We start from the raw sequence: 18,808 nt of genomic DNA, 5'->3' as shown, positions 1-18,808 counted from the left end.
TCAGCTATCTTTCCATTCGGGATCTACGTCCTTCAGGGTTTCCTTGAAGGGCGATACATGGAAGTCTGTTTTCTGATAATCTGTTTGATTCGCCTTCATTGCCATCCGCGCCTAACGATATCTTCCGTCTTAAACGTGCTCCGGATATCAGTTTTTCTTACGCGGTCCCGCAACGTGTTTCCGGTTGTAGGTCAGAGAGTTCTCATCTCAGAGGTTCGAAGTCGAGATTTAGGTCTAGAAGTATCTGCCCTTGCCTTGACTTTGAAATTGAATTCTAATGTGTTACCAATGGTTACTCCAGGAGCCATTTTGCACCCAGCTTTGGGAATATGACTGATATGAACAGTTCTGCTAAAATAAAATTCGATACTCCATTAAGCAGCCCAGTGTTTCTGCTATATTCTGCTTTCGCGAATGATGGACATTGAAATCAAGTGTGTGTTTTCTAATTTGTTTCTTAATTGTGTTTAGTATCTTCCTCATTTTTTGCAATATTTTATCGACAGTACTTCGAGTTTCCATTCAATAACATTTCATAGAAAGCACCTATTCCAAATCTTATTTTCTGACTGTTTTTCCCGTTTTACACTCGACGATTTGCGAAAAAGCAGTTATTAAATTTTTCAATGGCCTTCTGATTCAGTAAAAAAAATCATTTGAAAATAAACTTTGACCGGGGCATTGTCTACCGGTGCTGTTTAGAAATAAGTTTCCGGCTGGTGAATCAACCGTACTCAACTGGAGTTATAGAAGCCCCATCAAACGAAATCTTTGTATATATTTTCAAGTCCACTTATTGGTTGGTGACTCAATCGAATTTTAGCGTAACTAAAGTTATAGAAGCCGCACTAAAGCAGATCTTCGTAACATTTTCAAGTCCAGTTATTAGTTGGTGAATCAACCGAACTGTTCGAAACTGGAGTTATAGAAGCCGCATTAAAGTAGGTCTTCGTGTACATTTGCAAGATCAGTTATTAGTTGGTGAATCAACCGAACTGTTTGAAACTGGGGTTAAGAAGGCGCATTAAAGCAGGTCTTCGTATACATTTGCAGGTTCAGTTATTAGTTGGTGAATCAACCAAACTGTTCGAAACTGGAGTTATGAAGGCGCATTAAAGCAGGTCTTCATATACATTTTCAAGTCAGTTATTAGTTGGTGAATCAACCGAACTATTCGAAACTGGAGTTGTAAATGGCGTATTATAGGAGGTCATCGTATATGTTATATATGTTTATTCCCATATATTAGTTGCTTAATCAACCGTACAATATCGAAACCGGAGTCATGGAAACCGCATTCAACGAGGGCTCTTTATCTTTTTGTACCAGCATTTTGATACAGCGTTATCGTGTTCGTAAGGATACACCTGATCGATATACGGCATGTTTTTAATCATATAAGTACCGGCATATTATGGAATTCCCCTTTGAAATTCCTTTTTTTGTAAGTAATCAAATACTTACATAGCAGAAATTCAAGACTCATTGATTGGCCAATTTCAGCTCATTTTCTGTCGGTTTTGCTTGATTATGTTGTTTGATGAAACCCCCTAATAAGAGTTGATCCTAATTATATTCGTATTTTGTTTTGCCTCATGAACGGCTCATTTTGTTGGAAATTATTTACCCTTACTCGAAGCTATTTGCTTTGTGAATGCTTTATATGGTACAAAACCATGGCTCACGAGAAAGATGATCTGGGAATAATTCATCGCCTTTCTTCTCTCGTTATTCCCCCATAGATACAGGACCGATGTCTCCAGATTTGTGTGTTGGTAATTTGCTTGAATTTAGGACCGAAAAATCAAAACAAATATTTCTTATTCGACCATTTTTATTTATTTTCAATACATATGCGTTTTTTTTCGTATTTATATATTTTTTTACATTTACATAATAATCACAGTAGAAAACATTAAATACAATTATTATTTCGTGTTTCGGTGTGTTAAACGTGTATGATTTTATTGAATTTACTTAGAAGTGGTATAATAATTAAAAAATTGTGTCGAATCGAAGTATATTCGAGAACCTTTATATACGAGTATATACATTAATTCTAAAAATTAAGCAAAATTTTCAAATACTATATTTATTGGGATAATGAAATGTAATAAATATAACATGGCACTATAATCAGAAGCTGATAAAGCAACTAATTCTAATTTAAAGTTATACAAAGGCAAATATTTCATGAAGATTGCGTATATAATTATGATAATGAATGAATAGGAATTGCTGGATGTCTAATACTTATTTGGTTACATGATTATGTGCTGTGAGTAAATGTAGGTGCCAAATTACAGAACTTTGGTTACATTCGGTAAGGTTATGTTAGGTTAGGTTGGGTTATGTAAGGTTGGGTAAGGTAAGGTTATGTTATGTGAGGCTAGGTAAGGTGTGGGTACACGTGCTATGCTGAGTTCTTAAGTACAATGTAGCTATTACAATGATGTAGCATCGGGAAGCAGGTGGCATGGCATGGGTGCATAGGGACTAGCATACCGACGTCGCTTCTTCTATTGTCAAGCATCTGTAACGATCGTCCATAGGAGAGGTACAGAACGAAACCGCGTACTGCAATACTAGAAAGAATTATATATTCAGATTATAAAACGTTTGTAAGGTGTCGATTCTTATAGTATTGTTGATAATGTATATCTGATAAAGAGACTCGGCAGAACGCGATTAGATTACTGCTTGGATATTTATAAAACCAGCGAGAATTGAAAAGATGCTTGGACGACGCGATAAAATGACAATAAAAAGACGATGTCTCTATCGAGTGATCATAGATGGGGGGTTTGATTGATGAGATCCAAAGGTGCAGGTTTTGCAGGTATGACTCGAAGCGGATAAAGAAAGAAGAAAGGCAACCTGCACGGATTCATGGTCTCGCTTCCTCCGGAAGAAGGAGGACGGAGTGTCGATGGTGTGCTGGCGCGAGAGAGCCGGCTTAGAAGAGCCACTCTGCTTGAACCAAGGCAGAGATATCTTCCGGCGAGGCGGTTTCCGGTCCTCCCCCGGCTCGAGGGTGTCATCCGGCATCGCCCCCGCCGCTGTCACGCGGCGGCAGATGGACAGCTTCGACAGGTCGAACATGACGTATGTTGACGACAACAACGGTCGTCTCGAAGTAAATAAAGTCTCGGGAGAACGCGGGAGGTGGAACAACGGACAAGACAGATCTGACGCCTTCGGCGATGAGAGGGACAAGAAATGCGAAAAATACTATCGGAAACACGATGTCAAAAAAAATATCTATGGCCTTGATTTTCGAAGAAATCGCGGCGCACGTGGGCCGCGGTAGGTTATCAGACGGCTGATAAGGATTCCTGGCTTGGCGGCAGATAAAAACAAGAGTACTATCTTACGAGCAGTGACTGCGACGGCGTGGTGACCGTTGTTATATTCTATATTACTAGAGGCAGGGCCGCGCAGGCGCCGAGGACCGCCGGGACCTTCCGCAGCCTCGGGCGGGGCGCGACAATGCGGCTGTCGCGAATAACTCTCGCTGACGAGCGGAGACGGAGCGTCGACTGTCACACCTTGCGGCGTCGCGGCGCGGGCGCGGCGCGGGCGACCCGGGGTTCAAGCTGCACACATACCCAGCTCGGCGTAATGCAATAACATATGGAGCTTTACCCGTAACAAAGTTAGCAAGCAGTTTGCGCGAATCCTTGATAAGTCCATATTCAAACTGCTCTATGCGCTCCCGAGAAAATACAGTTTACACACTGTCAATAGCGTTTCCTTGATGACAAAGTGTTGTTCATAATAAGTAAAGTTTTGCGATGCATTTACGCCAATTCCACCTTCACCCGTATTTCAAAAATCCACATCAGTCAGAATAGCGATACCCCATATTATATATTTAAAGTACCCTTGAGGTAGTATTTTAAAACTTATTTCGGAAATTCAAATACTATACAGCTTTGTCATTGTGTTGATTAAGATTTATAAAAATCTAAACTTAAAAAAGTAGGAAAATGAAGCATTTTTATTCCTATCAAATCGTTCATATCATTTGATTTTTTCTACTTCCAAAATATATCTACGATAGAACTTAGTACTACTTATATATCATCAGGTTGTTCCCCGCAGGTGTAGACAGAGAGGATGGAACGCCACAATCTTCTGTCCTGACATGCACTCCTCGCTTCCTTCACATCCACATATTTAGTCATACATGCCCTCCGAATACGCAGACTTTTGACACCACCAGATTTTAGGTTCTGATGGATCTGATCGTGCCGAAAAACACCAATAATCATTAATTATTACTGTAACAATAACTTTAAGAACAATAATAATTATTACAATATTAATTTTAAAACGTTATTTTTAATTTTAAGTTTTTTTTAGGGCAAGAATGCATCAATTGAAAACAGTATCCAATGCACCGATCAATGTGAATAATGTGGAGAGAGAAGGGAATTATTATAATATGACGTTTGCTTTTGAATTTTGAATTGATCGTTTTTTTAAACAATATTTATTAGTTGTCCTAGAAAATTCTCCTTGCCTATTATGGTCAAAGATATACCATAAGTATAGCATTTTTAGTTGATTTAAAAAACAATACAATGTTGAATGAATTGAAACACATGTCACAATAGATTTTAAGAAAAATTGTTATTTACCAAGTGAAACTTAAATGAGTATTATTTGTTTATATCTCATCAAAGATGAAGAAGAATATGGAAGTCTGGGCATTTACGGGGCTGAAGACCGTCAAAGGTTAGTTTAAGTGATCACTTTACAGCATGTAACATTCACCAATTCTACCCATTATTGACAACCACACTACTCAAATCTTAGAAGTTCTATATAAGTATATGAACCAATTTTGAAAAATTGTTCTTGAATCACTAGTTCTTCCTAGAGACATCTATTGGTGAGATGGAACAAAATCTTCTTCATGTTTGATGCGATATCAAAAAAAATATTTATTATTATTATTTTATATATAGGTACAATATATATATATATATATATATATATATATATATATATATATATATATATATATATATATATATATATATATATATATATATATATATATATATATATATATATATATATATATATATATATATATATATATATATATATATATATATATATATATATATATATATATATTGTACCTATATATAAAATAATAATAATATGAAAAATAACTCCTTAAATTGGAGATAATCCAGATTTGTGTACAAGTATTTGGACACACTCAAAATGTTGTAGACTTAAATGAGAATGTATTACAGTAGGTTGTAAAGTATGGATTGACAGCAACAGATGCTTTGCTTGGAATCAACATCGCGGGAGGCTATAATCCCTCTTAAAAACAGGCCACAACGCCTAGACCAAGAAGAAAAAATGTAAAGTATAATATATATAAAAAAGGAATATAAAAGTTGTGATAGAAAATTTCATCATAAATCTGATTTTATAAAATAATAAATGGATTTTTCGACAAACAATGATAAATATGAAATTGGATAATTTATAGAGCGCCATTTCGGTCAATGTTGCCTCAAGGGCGCCCGTACCTAGAGGGAGCTTTTCCACGTCCGACGGGATTTAAAAAATAAATAAATGAGATTTGCCGTTTTACGAAAGAAATTACTTGGTAAGTCGTTTCGGCAATATTTCAACGCAAAGGCACGTTTTGCGGTTCCAGTAAACAATAGAGCGAGGGCCAAAGGCGGTCCCTTCGCGAAATCCTGCCACCTAAACGTGAATGCTATTTGTTCAACACTTGTCACAAAAGCCAACCAATAACTTGAGAAAACAATACTTATTACTAATTCCACTTTTACTTTGCAGCAGTGCACCCTGTTTATTCAGAATGCGAACGAGAATAATTGAATGGACATTTAAGAGATTTATAAAAGAAAGCCGGCCTCAATTGTAACAGCATTGTGTTTCAATATTGACATTTGCGTCTGCAATACGTATTTTTAATGGATTTTGCTTTCAAGTTCACGATATAAATTGTTCAGACGAAGGAAATTTATTCAGACAAACGAGTGGAAATCGTTGTGTGACAGAATTTAAAATGAAGATGTTAGAAAGGAATGCAAGGCTCAACAAGAGTAAATTGAAAAGATAAAAAAATGAATATTGCAAGCTTTGTGACGGAATGCGCTCTTACAGACGAAGGTGTAGAAAAATCATTGTATAACAGAATTAAAGATGAAGATGTTAGAAAGCCATGCAAGGCTGAAGTAGAGATAGATAATTGAGAAGATTAAAAAAAATTGTTTTTAAGGTGGAATGGATAACAAATAAATTAATAAAAAATAATAATTGGCAATTTTATATATATTTTTATATATATTTATATATATATATATATATATATATATATATATATATATATATATATATATATATATATATATATATATATATATATATATATATATATATAATATATATATACACACATACGTATACACTGTTGCAGGAAACAAAGTATTCGCGAAGTATTGCAGTAGTAGTGAAATAGTCAACGAAGAACCGAGAAGGGTTTTTCTCGGGATACCGTACAGCCAATAAATTTTGATACAACCTACATACGTTTTGCGCAAGGTCGTATAAGTAACGATGGAAGTAGGGTTACTATCGACCGAATGGGGTAGGGTGATAATGTAGAGATCAGATAGTATTAAATAATACGATAAAACTTGAATATGTTTACTCAATCTACATGATAAGATGGACCATTCATTGAAGGCTGCAGAGGTCAATCAGTGTAACTCACTTAATGAACTTGTGGCACCTAACATAGAATAAAAATATTTTTAGCGACCCAAAAAAAGTTATAAGTTTAACAACATTTTGAGTGTGTCCAAATACTTGTTCACAAAATCTGGATTATCTCCAATTACAGGAATTATTTTCATATTATTTTTTGAAATCTCATCAAAGACGAAGAAGAATATGGAAGAATATGATGAATTTGAATAGTGTGGTTGTCAATAATGGGTAGAATTGGTGAACGTTACACGTGTGTAAAGTGATAACTTAAACCAGCCTATGATGGTCGTCAGCCCCGTAAATTTCCAGACTTCCATATTCTTCTTCATCTTTGATGAGATGTCAAAAAATATTTTTAGTTTTAGTTTATTATTTTGGTACTAACTGTTCTACTTATTTAGAACCATTAAAATCGGAATAAAAATTCAATACAATATGGTTTACGAAGAGATATTGTTACTTACTATGTTAAACTGTTTCTGTGAATGTTCTTTTCAAAAAGGTAATAAATAAAAATATTAAAAATAATGTTATATACCTACGCTCTTGAGAATTAAACCCGGGACCTCCATAACGCTAGCCAAACGCACTTACCACAACACTTTGAAAATTAAACTAAATTTATGTCAAAATGTGGTCACAAGCCACAATCCTACCCGATCGTCTCACAAAATTTCGAAGATGGTATTGAAATCGTTTCGCTCAATTTAGCTAGGCAAAAAAGATTCAGTATTTAGAAAATGCAATTTAAAAAAAACATTTACGGTTGTGAAGATTGGATCAATCGTCTAAGTCTAAAATAATGAAAATTATTTTCAGCAAAAATATAGAAGAACGCAATTTATTTATGAAACCCTAATAGCTTATGAATTAATTTTTTAATTAAACACAGATTTTTTGAGTCTACTAAGTTGTATTTTATTAAAAAAAACACACATGAAAACTAATATTGTGACAATTGTTTCGCCTAGTTATGGCATTTTCAAACGAATGTGAAGATTAAATAGACTGACGGTCCTTAGTAGCTATACAATTCTAGGTACCTACTTAAGTGATAGTTTTAACATGTGCAGTGATAATTTATGGGAGACAACAATAGTTAATGGGGGATGTAGGTACGTACACTTATATTTATTTTCTGGGAAAGGAAGAATCTATTGACATGGCAATTTGTGAGAGATTAATGTTTTTGAACTTAATACAATTGTTGGTGATATTGTTTTTACGATTTTATATATGTAAATATAATCGTATTAAAATTATTAGTTTATCAATAACGCTTCATGTAAGCGTTTACACAGAGAGATTATATGATGTACAATAACAGTCTATTTAAATATGTTTAGCAGTGGTGAAGATATAAGGTTGGTTTGTTCATTAATAATTTTGAAATAGGATTGTTTAAATACTTATTAATTTCTAATTGCTCTAATATATTCATTTTTCTACCTTTGCTTTCAATATGTAATGGAATTGATTTATTTGAGAAATAAATTTTATGGTTATTTTCGTTTAATTTGTTGGCAAATTGGGTCTTGTTTTTTTATTATTTTGAAATAGTTTAGTTTAATTTATGAGTGAAACGCCGACTGTGATTTATAACATAATTGAATATTTGTAATTGGATGTAACAATTTGTGTACATCCAATATTTAATTAATAAAGTATTTACGTTTTACCATCTTCAAACAGGTTTCAGGATTCCAAGGATCTAGGATTCAATAAAACAAAAGGAACAAAAAAACACAATTACATTGTCAACGTTTGTCGTCTGTGGCGTTGTGGTAGGCTTCATCAATTATACATAATACGATTCAACACCAAAATGTGTGTATCTCCGTGACACTCTGTCACTCGTTTCAGTACTACAGGATAATTGACATATATCTTAATATATAAGCATTTTCAAGTGAATAGTAAATACGTATTACTACATTTCCCCAATAATCGAACCGCCCTCATCCCCCACACCATCGTGAGACGTGTCAATACCACAATCCATGAATTTTAAATTAGTTTTCGCGTACTTATTTGAGAGCGATGCTGTAGCCATTGAAAACCGTATAGCACAAATGTTTGGAAATAATGATAGGCGTGAATTTACATAGTTGAATTTCTCCATCTTATTGTGACGGCGGCTTGACGGTTGGTAATCATCTTGGCAAATTTCACTTCATCCGCAGCAGATCCGAACCGCGCCTTAAAAAGCTACAATGGAATCACTCACTCAAGTTTCTAATCCAGATTATATATTACTCGAACATACGTCCTCATTCCATGCTGTATAAACCTCCCCCTATGCCTTGTAATATAAATAGTAGATAATAATTTTTATTTACTCCCCTCATAAAAAGGGCAAAGTTTTTAGGCTTTCATTTCTTTATAGTGTCCATAACTACTCTTTCTTTTACAATGCTACTTAAAACATTTTCTTTTTATCTTTACTCACGATATTTTGAGCATTCTTCTATAGCATCGCATTTTTAATAGTTTATTCTTTTTTGTGGTGAGTCCATAGTTGGCTTTCGACTCCATAGACAAGCGGTCAAAATATTTTGCATCGTACCATTTTCATGCACACATTAACGTTGCAGTTTACCACGGCGGACAGAGTGTTTCTTGACAGCTGCTGTCACTTAGCATTTTCAATATATTTTTATTAAATTATTGCTTCATACATTTTTAATATACATTTTTGCTTCGCAGGTATTGTGAAATTACATAAACATTAGAAAGGTGGGCTTTCATTTTTCTAACACTCTCCTTATCATTCATCGTTCACTTTGTGTAATACCACTTTCGTAAACACTTATTCGTGACTACCGATTTCGGAATAATCATTCAATCATCTTGTCATTAAAATAAAATTATTACGGTTTGACATTTGTACGAAAATAAAAATTTTGAAAGAGAGAAAGAAGACGAACGAATCACAATGGGAATCCTTTTAAAAGTGGAGAGTGTTATATTACCATACCACCAAGTTAACAATGCTTTTAATTTACAAAATATTTCATTTTTCTATTTAACCATACTAAGCAATAGCAACACAAGGCTGGGTACCGCTGGATTAAAAATGAATTTCAATAAGAAATAAAGACGTGTTTGACATTTCAATGTCCCGGTTAAGTGCGCAGGTACGGGCTTGACCGCAAACCGGCGACACAACCGCAGGAATAAAGTGGTTTTAAAAAAGATTAACACAACGATACTCCCGCAAGATTACGGTAATCCCGCTAACTACGCGCATTCTCACTTACGCGGTTTCGAAAACACAAACGATTTTTTTTGACATCTCAATATACTGTAGATTAAGAAGAATATGGAAGTCTGAGCATTTACGAGGCTTACGACTGACACATCATATTATTTTTTGACATTTCAACATAGTTGAAGACGAATATGGAAATCTGGGCATTTACAGGGCATAGATAGGACTGTCATATATTGTTTTTGACATCTCGGCATAGATGAAGAAGAATATGGAAGTCTGGGCATTTACGGGGCTTTCGACCGTCATTTCATATTATTTTTGACATCTCAACATAGATGAAGAAGAATATAAAAGTGTGGGCATTTACGGGGCTTACGACCGTCATATGACGGCCGTAAGCCCTGTTAATGCCTAGACTTTCATATTCTTCTTCATCCATGTTGAGATGTAAAAAAAAAAAAAAAAATAACTCCTATAATTGGAGATAATCCAGATTTGGTAACAAGTATTTGAATACACTCAAAATGTTGTTAAATCAAATGCTGTTACCAAGATAATAGTAATAATAATAATAAAATTGGATAACTTATATAGCGCCATTTTCGTAAAAAAATACCTCAAGGGCGCTTAAGATAACTAGAAACTTTATTTATCACTAGCTGTGTTTGAAATAAAGACTCCAAGGAGCATATCTGGCAATAATCTACGAGATAGAATAAGGAATACCAGGATAAGAGAAATATGCGAGATGGAAGATGTCGTTACATGGGGAAGGCAACGAAGAAGTCAATGGTATAAGCATGTGAGAAGAATGGAACCATCCAGACTCCCTCTCACATTGCACTGCACGGCCAACCCCAAGGTAAACGACTCCCGGGCAGATCATCAAAGAGATGGATTGACAGCTGTGAGCCGACATCGCACGATGCTAATCCTTTTTAAAAACAGGTCACAAGGCCTACAAGAAGAGGAAGAAGAAGACTAGTAATACCCGGCAACGCGTTGCTGTTTAATATGATCAATTTCACAATGCTTGTGGGTATACAATATTTTAGCAGCTGTCAAGAAACACGACGTCAGCACATTTTTTCAACAAGAGTTCTGTGACATACTCACGTACAAAAGAATTACTATATAATATAAAGATACACATTATCTATGGTATTGGTTGCACTGCTGTCGATTATCATCACCCATGAAAAAAAATCTGACAAATTGAAAGAGTACAAAGCACCGGACTCCTTATAGAAAATGTATTACACATAATATCCCCCACATTAAGCCGTATTACACATAGCATCCCTCGCGTTAAGCCGAACGAATCCCCGGGCGAAAGGGGCTGTTTATATTCCATTCCAAAGGATTGCTCCTTTTGAGCAACATCAGTGGGCTCTCCCTCTGGGCTAGCCAGCTGGTGTACCTTGCACACCATTTCGTAAACCCAGTGAAGATTTGCACGAATAATAGAAGCAGCATGCGGAGGAGGTACAAAGAACTTTTGTATGTTCGTTTTGCGAGCGAACCCAACATATCCAAACGTGAAATAATCATTTTGCGATATTCACAAAGCGAGGAATAGGCATTTAGTTCAGAGGGAATAAGATGAAATAAAGTTTCCACTTCATTTAGTAATTCCGGCCTCGGTGTTAAGTCACTCATTTCGCGGCGCTAAAGGCGCAAAATAATATTAATAATGCAGAGTTAACACATTCAGACGGGAATCACGTTATTCTAATAGAATTTAGCACTTTAATATGATATTTTTGTAGTGCACTCTCCAGTTAGAAAGTCGTGCTAGTTAAAGTAGGAGACCGAGTAGTGCATATAAGTGTACGTGAATGTAAACGTAGAAGAAACCGATTTTTAACATAATTTAACTAACTAACTAACCATCACGCCGCTTCCCCGCAGAGAATCGAACGCCACACCACTCTGTCTTTGCAAACATTCTTTGCCTCTTCTACATTCATGCATCTCCTCATACTTACCCGACGATTATTACGACTCCTGACCCATAATAACATAACATAATTAACATAATTTTATCATAATATAATACTCGAGGACATAATAAATACATATGGAGGCGATAAACACAACTAAGTTTGGAGTAAGCGGCTGTCCAAACTCGAAAGACAGTAAGGGACATTTTTTTGTAGTGCGTTTTTTTTTTTTTTAATTTTTGGACTAAGTAGACTCTACTTAGTCCAAAAATGCAAAAACGTACTACAAAAAAATGTCCCTTACTGTATTTTAAGTTTGGACAGCCGTAAGGTCCTTGCAATATATTGCCTATACCGAAATTTTCCAGCCGCCTGACATGTATAATATTATATATAAAATAGAACCCAATCAGGGATCCAAAACGAATGAACTGAAAAAATACTTAATGGAAAGATATTTGCGTTAGTGATTAGTTATATTTTCTCGTTTTTTTCCTTTAAACATGCTTCTTACCTTATGTTTTTTATATGCCTATTTACATGTATTGCTTCATATTTTATATTTTGCCCTGTGTTTTCTTACTTGCTTTTCAGTCTTGTTAACCTTAATCCCATGTCCCAAAATGAGTTATGGAAATCACTTCTCGGGAAATAATATATTTCCCTAACTCCTTTCAACAACGTCATAACAAAAAAAATAGATTTTTCAGGAGATTTTTTAAAGTTTAAAAATATAATCAAATGTATTAAAAATAAATATCATGCCACTTATTGAACTTTTTACCGTGCAACAGATCTTTTTAGGGAAAACCTGAATGTTTTTTCTCCATTTGAAAAATATTTAGTTTATTTAAAAAAATAATTAAACAATATCTTTTCTTAAAAATGCAAAAACAACACTTTCTGCCCTGTAGAGGGTAAATATTAAGTTTAAAATATCTCGCTTTTGCTGGGATATAGTACATTTTCTGGGCATTCACAACTGAAAATTGATATTTTTGACATATGACGTTGTTGAAAGGAGTGCGGGATATGTGACTTTTTAAGTAGTATGTTTAAATAAAAAAGCCTGGGTAGTGCACATAAAGTTTACATGCATGTATAAAACAGTTTTCACAAACCATCAATATCAGTATTACCAATTGATTCACTAATCCAATATTGAATAAACATAATATTTTTAATGCGAATTTTGTATTGTTGTATTTCTTGTGAGATGTTCTCTCTCAATTGTCTCTCACATTCAATCTCGCTTATTCTTTGATTTTATTGTATAGTTTCCTCTTCATCCAGGTATTGAAATCAGGTGGCAGAATGGGATATTACTTCTGGGAAGCGTAAACAACAATTAGGACTTCCGAAATTAGTGACGCCCTCGAAGGGTTTATGGAGTATAGAATTGTTCATAAAGTCCCATTGTTGGATGTCTCATTGTTAATACCTTGTTAGATGTGATGAACGACATTTCAAATAAAACGTTGAATTTCGTCAAGGCGCCTACGACTGATTAGTTCTTTTTGTACTTTGGGCTGTTCGACTATCCAGTAAGCTAGTAATTTAAAAACACCCTGGTACTAAGCAGAACAAACGAAATCATTCTCAAAGGCTCACTATAAACAAGATTCTGAATGCGTCCAAATCTTTGTTCACAAATCTGGGTATGTCCACTCAGGAGTTATTTATATTGACATCTCAACATAGATGAAGGATGGATTTAAAAAATTAAAGTCTTACTTGTTAAATACCAATATTTTAAAAATCCATTGTGACACGTGTATTCCGCACCATTCAGTTGAAAATGACGCGGAATGTGTCACAATAGATTTTAAGAAATAGTTGTATTTATCAAGTAAAACTTGGAAAATCAAAAATGGATAGGTATTACCACAAAGTGACTGCCAAATCAATTAAGAATATGGAATTCTGGGAATTTACAAGGCTTACAATCTGAAGGGCTCATTAAAAAAGGTTACTTAACTCAACTACAGATGGTACCGAGAATTTACATGTGGAAGAACGTGCCAGTTACAACATATATATAAGTTTCGAAATGTGTGGTTGTAAAATATGGGTTAAATTGTGAATATTACACTTGTATAAAATGATGAACACTCTATGTCAGGTCTTAAGTCCTGTGAATACCCAGACATCCACATTCTTCTTCGTCTCTTTTTAAATATTAATATAAAAATATACCAAACATGTATATCTATCACCTCTAAATGGTGTTAAAAACATATACAGCCCAGATTCATTTTCGGCCGTCCTCGTTCTGTTCTCACGCTCACATTCGCCTCATAAACTTTCTTAGTCATTCTCTGGTTATCTTTTTGCTCCACATGTCCATAACAACTTAAAGAACTCTTCTCAATCTTTTCAATTATCCCCAGTTCAGCTTTACATTCATTTCTAATATCTTCGTTTTTAATTCTGTCATACAATGATTTTTTCACACATTCGTCTGAGGGAGCGCAATTCCTCACAACGCTTGCAATATTCAAAGCATCAAGAAGACGTGTAAAATTTATTATGTTTCAAGATGCAAAGTATGACAAGATATTGCGGCAGGTCTCAGAGGATTAACATCACTCGAGATAAACAGGATCTCGAAATATCATCCAATTCGGCGAAATGTGTCACAGCTACAGTAATCACTGCGAACTTTATTCAGATTCAAACAGAATACAGAATAATAATAAAACGCGGATAACACCAGTATGTTGGCAGTAGGAATAGATAATGTAGTCGAAAAATACACATTTTTATTGAGATAATCGCATCAAATCGTAACACTGTACATTTGCTCAGAAAGTGAATAATTTTTTTGCGAGGTAAAACAAATTTATGAAGCGAGTTGGAAATAGGAGCAGAGGAAAACTTGACATAATCAAGTATGTCAGATACTTGAGAGCGGTCAGGTCACGAGTCGGAATAATCGGCAGCTACATATGAGGAGATGCATGCATGTGGAGGGGTAAAACTGTAAGAGTAGAACTGTAAAAATTAAAGTAACTAACCAGCACGCCGCTGCTCCACGGGGGTACGCAGAGAGTTAATTTATGTTAATAAAACAAATATATATATATTTTTTAATAATAATAATTTAAAAAAAAAAAAAAAAATTTAACACAAAATTGAGTTAAGTAAAATAAAATATTTTTAGTGATTTTAAAACAAATTAAATTTTTATTATAAAATGGAAAATCACAAAGTTATTGCTTCAAATATAAATTAGATAGTGTTATGAAATTATTCCGCATGGTTTATCCAACTTACAGGTTACTTTTTTTGAAATGTAATCCGAGGCAGAAGACTAAAGACTAAGAAAGGAGGCGGGCTAAGGATTAATTATGTTTTTCACTCACTTTATTTGATCGTTCACTTCAGAGAGGGCGAAATTAATTGAAAATTGAATAAAACTCGATTCACGATCTCAAAGAGATAAGTGTATTATATAAGTGAGTTGTATATGTATAGTACAAGAGTATGAGATAATTCAGCGCTTAGCTCGGAGCCATTTTCCAAGGAGATGGCGTTAAATCTCTTCCAGTGATAATTGCTGTGATAACAAAACCGCGCAATTTTAATAAAATCATAACACTAAGATGACACCAAGGTATTATTTTAAGAAACAGTTAATTAAATAAGAACTTTTTTACTAATTCTTTTTTGTAAACAGTACTTAAGTTTTACTCAGATATTATGGTTGTTAAATCTACGTAACCGGGAGACATGTATGACGAGATATATGGATGTTAAGAAAGCTAAGAGTGTATGTCAGGACAGAAGGGAGTGGCGTTCAAAATATGAAAGAAAAAATATGAAGAAAGCTAAGTGTGTTTTTCAAACGGGGTGATGTAAAAAGTAGTAGTAGTAAATAAAAATGTATATTTTCGTTTGTTCAAAATCTCAAGTCGAATTTCAACACGACTTTGCATCCGCAGACAACGTTCATACGCGCGTGTTTTAATTAATATCACGTGAAAATGTTGCATGTGAAAACTGCAATGGAAGCGCTATCTGTTGAAGATAACACGTAAATGCATTGAATAGAGCATTATTTATTTCTTCAGAAATATTTTGAAGATTTTCCTCTATGTGCAGCTGACAGAGAGTCCCTCGGGACTATATAAGTGCTGCGGGTGGATGGCGGGTTCAGATTCCAAAAAAAATACTAAATGTTTCTCATGGCGGACAGCGTGCTTCTTAAGAGGTGTTAAAATATTGTATACCCGCAAGCACTGTGAATTAAAACATATTCAAAATGTGTGCTATCAGTTTTCTTTCTTTTCCATTTTACCAGACTGGACCACAGTAACCCGTGGCCGGGTATCGCTGGTTAATAATAAAATGATCATTTTGTGTAGTTGTAAGTGTGTGAATAGTGCTATGGTAGTAGTGACGCGTAGTTTAGTTTGCATGCTGCTGTAAAAATTGTCCTGACGAAGAGACGAATACGGCTCGAAACCGGTAGAGAAAATCTCAGAGAGTAATATATAATATTATACTTACATTTTTGTAAAAAAAATTGGTAAAAAAGTAAAAATGACTAACCACAAAGTAAATACATTAAATATTAAAAATATTATGAATAAAAAATAATAATAATAAATTTGGATAACTTATATAGCGCCATTCTCGTAAAATAATACCTCAAGGGCGCTTCATTTATCACAAATCATGGACTCATGGACCAATAGACAATGATACTATACGGTAGGTATACTGGCGAAAAACGTTAACTCTAAAATCCCTGTTTGAATAATCCCTGTTATATAAAGCTTTTAGCCTGAATAAAATACTTGCTTTTAAACTTAATGTTGAATTTACTTGTAAAACTACATAAATTTGACATTTCAAACTACTAAGTGTATTTTGCCAGTTTATAGAACGTTGAAAACTTTATAATACATCATTAAGCCAAAATTTCATATTTTCTAGTTAGCGTTTTTTGCCAGTAAATCATGGACTCATGGACCAATAGACAATGATACTATACGGTAGGTATACTGGCGAAAAACGTTAACTCTAAAATCCCTGTTTGAATAATCCCTGTTATATAAAGCTTTTAGCCTGAATAAAATACTTGCTTTTAAACTTAATGTTGAATTTACTTGTAAAACTACATAAATTTGACATTTCAAACTACTAAGTGTATTTTGCCAGTTTATAGAACGTTGAAAACTTTATAACACATCATTAAGCCAAAATTTCATATTTTCTAGTTAACGTTTTTTGCCAGTAAATCATGGACTCATGGACCAATAGACAATGATACTATACGGTAGGTATACTGGCGAAAAACGTTAACTCTAAAATCCCTGTTTGAATAATCCCTGTTATATAAAGCTTTTAGCCTGAATAAAATACTTGCTTTTAAACTTAATGTTGAATTTACTTGTAAAACTACATAAATTTGACATTTCAAACTACTAAGTGTATTTTGCCAGTTTATAGAACGTTGAAAACTTTATAACACATCATTAAGCCAAAATTTCATATTTTCTAGTTAACGTTTTTTGCCAGTAAATCATGGACTCATGGACCAATAGACAATGATACTATACGGTAGGTATACTGGCGAAAAACGTTAACTCTAAAATCCCTGTTTGAATAATCCCTGTTATATAAAGCTTTTAGCCTGAATAAAATACTTGCTTTTAAACTTAATGTTGAATTTACTTGTAAAACTACATAAATTTGACATTTCAAACTACTAAGTGTATTTTGCCAGTTTATAGAACGTTGAAAACTTTATAATACATCATTAAGCCAAAATTTCATATTTTCTAGTTAACGTTTTTTGCCAGTAAATCATGGACTCATGGACCAATAGACAATGATACTATACGGTAGGTATACTGGCGAAAAACGTTAACTCTAAAATCCCTGTTTGAATAATCCCTGTTATATAAAGCTTTTAGCCTGAATAAAATACTTGCTTTTAAACTTAATGTTGAATTTACTTGTAAAACTACATAAATTTGACATTTCAAACTACTAAGTGTATTTTGCCAGTTTATAGAACGTTGAAAACTTTATAATACATCATTAAGCCAAAATTTCATATTTTCTAGTTAACGTTTTTTGCCAGTAAATCATGGACTCATGGACCAATAGACAATGATACTATACGGTAGGTATACTGGCGAAAAACGTTAACTCTAAAATCCCTGTTTGAATAATCCCTGTTATATAAAGCTTTTAGCCTGAATAAAATACTTGCTTTTAAACTTAATGTTGAATTTACTTGTAAAACTACATAAATTTGACATTTCAAACTACTAAGTGTATTTTGCCAGTTTATAGAACGTTGAAAACTTTATAATACATCATTAAGCCAAAATTTCATATTTTCTAGTTAACGTTTTTTGCCAGTAAATCATGGACTCATGGACCAATAGACAATGATACTATACGGTAGGTATACTGGCGAAAAACGTTAACTCTAAAATCCCTGTTTGAATAATCCCTGTTATATAAAGCTTTTAGCCTGAATAAAATACTTGCTTTTAAACTTAATGTTGAATTTACTTGTAAAACTACATAAATTTGACATTTCAAACTACTAAGTGTATTTTGCCAGTTTATAGAACGTTGAAAACTTTATAATACATCATTAAGCCAAAATTTCATATTTTCTAGTTAACGTTTTTTGCCAGTAAACCCACGATATTTTTTTGAGAGGTCAAAATTAAAATTGATTACAGTTTCGTCCGCGTTTAGGGGATGGATTTCAAAATGAGATTTGATCTAAAAATGGACGTCCGATAAATCTCATATCGATTCGGCGTTACGTTCGCAAGTTTTAAGCCGGACAAATTCACGTACTTATTGGTTTATTGCAAATAAAATGTAGTACCTCGTATATATGGTAATC

At 33.8% G+C, this 18,808-nt stretch overlaps 1 protein-coding gene and 1 long non-coding RNA gene across 7 annotated transcripts in view; both read right to left on the bottom strand.

The window, feature by feature from the left end:
- The window catches only part of trio (trio Rho guanine nucleotide exchange factor), a 502,261-nt gene that overhangs the window by 170,117 nt on the left and 313,336 nt on the right, over positions 1-18,808 (bottom strand). The gene's annotated exons all lie outside the window — the stretch shown is intronic.
- Positions 2,409-3,224, bottom strand: LOC148308902 (uncharacterized). Its single transcript, XR_015837628.1, has 2 exons — positions 2,878-3,224; positions 2,409-2,585 (listed from the first exon to the last, which is right to left on the bottom strand). It is a non-coding gene; the product is annotated as an uncharacterized LOC148308902 (long non-coding RNA).

The sequence above is a fragment of the Brachycentrus maculatus genome, unplaced genomic scaffold (assembly GCF_059751285.1).
Source record: "Brachycentrus maculatus isolate JH-2025_06_01 unplaced genomic scaffold, ASM5975128v1 h1tg000144l, whole genome shotgun sequence".
Taxonomy (NCBI): domain Eukaryota; kingdom Metazoa; phylum Arthropoda; class Insecta; order Trichoptera; family Brachycentridae; genus Brachycentrus; species Brachycentrus maculatus.
This window is presented reverse-complemented; position numbering and strand designations above follow the sequence as displayed.